A 6,150-nucleotide genomic window follows, 5' to 3' on the forward strand; every position below is an offset into this window, starting at 1 on the left:
TGGATAACAGAATAACTTAGATGTGCAGATCTAGGGCACCTCTCCTCTGCGCACGCACGTCCCGCTTTGCCCTCCTTTGTGGCGCGCCGTCTCATTGACTTGTGTTGTCATTCTCTTTTCTTTGTGGCTTGCACGGCCCGGTCCGTGCAGCAGTATCAGCAGAGGTAGTCTTTGCAAAACATTAGTCCCATTTTGTGAACATCCAGCCACAAACCATGCGTTGGCCACTTCCCGGTTTCCTCCAGGAACGGCGGAGCCTCCCGTTATACTTTCGAGGATGAACGCAGCGGAGGAATTTAAGCTGTTGGAGCGAGTGTCCGTTTTGAGGGCAAATCCGTTGTGTTTTGTCACTGGCTCTCCAACCAGCCGTGAGTCTCAGCTCATTCACACCCCTGAGTTCCTGCTCCACACATGAAACACGGCAATGCAGCAGCAGTGAAACCCCCCCAAATCCTTCTCTGCCATCTCAACAGGCTTTATGCCCACAACGATAGAACTTCTGTTTATATATTGTTATCCTTACTTTAAAAACAAAAACATTCTTTGTTGATAACACAGGAGGAAATGGCTTTTATGTTTCAATTTCAGAAAAAATCTGCTTTGTCTGAAGTAAAGTTGACCTATATTTTTAATATGCTGCTTTCAGTGTGTAATAAATAGTTTATATTCACAAGCAACCGCGTCAGACCACTGCTGCATTACAATGGCTGCATTCTGACTTGTGATTTTCTGGAATTTTGCAAAATGTTAGGGGCTGAAACCGTCTTCACATGGATTTATTTTTAATTGTGCTTTGGTGTGTAGATGCTGATGGGGAGGAAACAGGAGTTCTGCATGCAAACTGCCTGGCAGTAGAATTCCCAGAATAGGCTTGGGTTGCCCTCCAGTTTGACTCCTAATGTCTCCACTCAGCGAGGTCATTGAAATATTTATCCCATCACCCCACTTTGAGCGTCACCCACGATGTGTTGCGTCACAGCTGAGGGTGTGCATCAATGTTTCAGCACAGAGCTCCTGACTGTATCAGTACATGTGTTTACAGGTCAGGAGGCACATGTGTGTTCCCTCAGATGTCCACGTAATGCTCCCATGGGACATACACCCTCTCACCTAAAGGAGGGAACAGACACCATATGCAAATGGTCATCCGCGGAGAAGAGCGCATCTCCTGTTTGCTGCTTTAAAAAATAAGAAGCCACCAAACGTGTAGTCACTTTTTTCTGTCTCCCACTCACACACAAGCACTTTTATATCGAAAGCTTTTCAGCATCTGGACTTTACATCTCATCACAGCATCTAAATGAGGACAGAATGTCTCTTTTTTTTTCTGTCAAGATGTGTTTTTGCATATATAGCTGCTTGGCTTTCCTTATTTTTCATCCAACTTATCTCCCCCCCCCTCCGTGCTCATCCCGCCAAACTGAGGCCAGAATGAATCTTTCCATCCACAAAGAGCCCCGTGTATCCACTTGTCAGGTATGATTAGTGAAAGTCAGGGGAGGAAACGAAGTGCTAACAGGGAGTGATAGGAGCAGGAGGAGGCTGAGTCCTGTCCATCACCTCTCAGCACATGCTCACCAAGCTCCAGATGGCCCTTTCACTGCAGTGTATCTCATAGGACGACTGCTGGCACCAAGGGCCAGGCAACAACTTTATTTTTCCCCATCTTATCAGAGCCCAAAGGTAACTTTTCTCTGGGAGAGAAGAAACAATGTTGCTTTATCTGAGCAGTTTATTTCTTGGGTGACAGGAAACCTTCCTGTTTCGCAAACTAAAGATAAGAGCAAGAAAAAAGAGAGAGAAGTTGAAATCAGCCAGAAAAACAGGGATATGGCGAGCGAGTTATGCAGCGGGTACACACACACACACACACGTGCGCACGCACACACACGTTTTCATCGTAGTGCCACACTTTCTCGAATCAAGGAGGAAAAAAAAAATATTCCAAAATATATTTGTGTGTGGTAATTGAACATAAAACGAATTTGATGAAGTTGTTGGCTGACAACCAAAGCGTGAAAGAACAGTCATGCCAGATGTGAGCTCACTGGAACACCTGTGTTTGAAAAACTGAAAACCAGAAGTGACTCGTTTCGTCCATCAAACTGTCAATTGGCAGAAAAAAAAATTTTACTCTTCATAAATTGCCATATTCTCTTCATGAAAAGCATCCCTTTCCATTTCAGACATAGTTCTGGGGGCTCTGAATGACAGGCCGAAGCTGGAGCATATACACCACTACCATCAGCATTTCAGGGCAGGCCAACTGTGAAAACGTAATTCAATTGTTTCTGCAAGTGTATCTGGGGGCCATCTTGAATTACTCGTATGAATTTGGACGACTAGGGACTACACACGTAACCGTCTTACCCTATTTGGCAATGCCACGGTCCATTGTCAACAGGGAATCTTTTATGAGGAACAATTCATCAGACATCTGGATTTGATGTTGCACAGGGGGGCAGTCGTCTGATGTGACCTCACTCAGACCTGCGCTGGCCTCTGGGACTGCTGCTGACAGATCAGACGGATACTCAGGAAGCATGAACATCCAAAGGCCAGTTTCCGACAGAGTTGTTTACCATTGAAACTCTTCCCCACGATGTCCTGCTGTTCAATATAAAAACAATCTGATGCCATGTCTGCATCTTTACAAATCAAGGCCTTCTGTTTCATTCTGTTTAACTATATATACAGAGCAAATGTGTGTTTAGTCCATGTTTGATCTTTGAATGGCTAATTTTTATATCAGAGTTCAAATGAAACATGAATCAACACTGAATGACTTGAAAACACGCAGAAAGAAAAATGAGCAACTGAATGAAGCAATGGAAACAGGTTTACATTGTGTTTGGCACGAGAGTGCAGAAAAGGTGATCCATCGCTTGTGTGTTTACCAATCCTCATGAGCAACAGTTGACTCAAGGCCAACTTTCCGCTGAGGTCCCCTGGACAGTTATTTCGCCAACACACGCATGCACGCACACACACACACATACACACCATCATTTATACCGACATGCACACATTTCCTGACACAGTCAATTTATCTGCCCGTGTGTATACACACACGGTTACACGAGTGCCTGCAGGACATGGATATGAGGAATCAAGACACATTAGAAACATGCTGGTGGTTAAGCAAAGAGTTTATGCTGTGATGTATTAATTAAACTAAGCAAAAAATACAGAGCCCACTGCTGTCTTTCATGACTCCAAAGTACTTTTTTTTTTTTAAACTATTGCCACTTTTCACAAACAGTGATTTGAACACTTCTCCAACATTTCCGTTACAAACATCTGGCCAGATTCAGCAGCGTAAACAGATACAATAGTTTTTTGTATCTCATCTGTGCAGAAAAGACAATGCATGCACACAAACAGGAATCCCTTTAAGGAGACTGATGGGGAAGAATATTGTGATGGAATTAGAAGATGGGTACTTAATTCACTGGTGTGGGTGGGAGTGCTGCAGGCAAAAGGAGGAGAAAGTTGAAACACTGCCTCAGATGAATAATGCAATTTCAAGGTTTGAGGGGGGGAATAAGCCGCACATTTTATTGCATATATATTCAGGGGAGTTAGAAAAGTTGTATGTATGAGTTTTGAATATTTTAGATTAAAGTTTTCAAAGCTCTCCTGCATCTACGGCGTGTTTAGACCATGTGGCAGTTAGCTGGCGCAGGACCCGGCGCATGTCTTAGACACTAGATATCTGCTTGAGCCTGGGATTTATGCTAACCCAGGGAAACTGCAGGAACCTGTATTATATATCTGTGTCTCTTTTGTTCAGAGGAGTACTTCCTAAGCTTTCCTAAATGATGCAAAATAAAACTGCAGATCATGATCACGACACAACAGCAGCGCAATGTGATTCGTCTGTGTTTGTTCAAGACAGGCCAGGAAAAACACAGGCCATCCACCTTGTGTGAGAGTTGTCCGGCACACAAAAGTCAGCTTTCATATGGTGCATCTGGGCCATGTGAGAAAGGCCAAGAGAGCTGACTGCTCACTTTTATTTTTTTTAACGTCAGTTTACATGTTTTCCGAAACACGAGGAATGCTGTTTGGAGTCGGGGCCCAAAAACAGATTCTTAGGCTCTTTTTACTTGTCAGGGAAACAGGGGGTCACGGGTAAAGTGTTCCACGGTGGCTTTCCAGTCAGGGAAAATGGTGAGCGTAATAGGGAGCCTTTTCCAAAAGCAAAATCACAACTAATAATCAAACAAACAAACTGCTATTGACGGCAGCAAAGTTGAGCATTGTCCCTGGTGTTTATGTGAGCAATTCCCTGGAACAACCCTGAGAAGGAGGGAGACAAATCACCTTTTAGGTTTTCTGTAGAAGGATCACCAGGACCTGAGTGGGATGTCAAAATCCCATGACACACTGTGAATGAAAGTTTTTCCATGGCAAATTAGATGAAGCACAATTAAAAATGCAGGACTGTCAAACTGAAAATCATTGTATTCTTTGGACCCTCCAAGTTAATCAAAAATAGGATCAAAGATAGATAACTTCACGCTGAAAAATAGCTCATCATAGATTAAATTGAATACATATTGCAGTAATTATTTAATTGAGATATACAGTATGAACTTACATACATCAATATTATTTAAAAAAAAATGTATCTGTAATACACTGAACATTTTTCGAATGTGTTACTTCAAAATACAGTGTCAAAATGGGTTTTTTTTTTCTCACAATTGTTAGCTGATTGTGTCTGATGTGAAGTGTGACAAGATATTTTGAAAAGACTACTGAGACCAACACACCACCAACAAACCACAAATACACTTCTGAAGCATCACAGCCAGAGATCGGGGTCCTACCAAGGCTTTTATACTCTCAATGTCCTAATTATCTAACTACATTAAGTTGAGACATTCAAGGGCTGTGCGGCTGTTTACAGTCGTTATTCACACAGGAGCATTTGAAGTCACAGTGATCCTACCCGGTGGGCACAAGTCAACTATACATTTTTAGATTGACTATAGCATTCACATGATTGGGAACATCAGTGCCAAGATTGTTGAGTTTACTTCAAGGTTGTCAGGAGTTATTGTACTAACAAAGATATTGCCCTCACAGACTGTAGGTGAGGCCAGGGAGAGGCATCAAACTCCACTAAATGTGGTTCTTAGCTGATATCGAGCTGGATCGAGTGGACTGGCATATCCCCTGACACGGACTCATGTTTCATTTGTAAACATCAGCCACAGATTTGTAGCTTGGGGAAACAGTTAGCGGTGGTGCTCTATGGCAGCAGAGACTCTGCGTTTAGTTCAGAATCCATATCAGGAGAGAAGGTCAGCGCCGCCAAGCCTTTGTAATTTAGTGACATCGCCTCGGCTGGCCAGCCTCTTTATTCTTCTGCAGTGTAAATATGTTATCGGAGAATGTTTCTAGCTGCGTAGGGAGGACTACACACAGAGGACACTGAAGCGCATGCTATTGGTCTTTCAAATGCCAGACGCAAACAATCATCAAGGATGAAAACCTACGGAACAATTTAGGGCACCAATCAGAATCAGCCAGCAGCTGCGGGCTCTCAGTGAGCCATGCAAGTCAACTTTCCTCTCCTCGGGCCAAATCCTCCAAACCTCAGCAGGCCTTCGCACGACTCCGTTTCTCTCAATCACTTGTCAGGCCATTTACTGTGAAACACGACTTTGCCCTGTGACAAAGCGACGGGGCCTTCAGGTTGAAGTTGGCCGACCTGCGCCGGGTTGGCACGCCAACAATAACAGGCAGACAAAGGCAGAGAGAGCTGGCACCTAAACTGACAGAGGGAAGACGTGGCGACAGTGCAGACTTCCTGTCCACCACACAGATTAAGCTGCAGACTCCAGCCCGTCCCATCTTTGTCCAATCGGCTCGCGTCTCACAAGGCTGGTCTTCATCTCTACAATCTGACAAGCCCCTCTCCCTTTCTGTTTCTTTGTAACTTTTATTTGGGACAGAGGCTTTTAAGCTGCCATGTGTCCCCCGCTGTTTGTACCATTTATCCTGGTTGCCATCACAGAGCATGGCGCCGGCACACGCTATGCTGCCCTTGGACCAGAGAGGAGGAGGAAGTAATCCATAAAGTGTGTGGTCCCTCAAGAGGAAGCAGGCAGATTTAGACCTCCATTTACAAACTCTCAC

This window comes from Blennius ocellaris, assembly GCF_963422515.1.
Source record: "Blennius ocellaris genome assembly, chromosome: 11".
NCBI lineage: Eukaryota > Metazoa > Chordata > Actinopteri > Blenniiformes > Blenniidae > Blennius > Blennius ocellaris.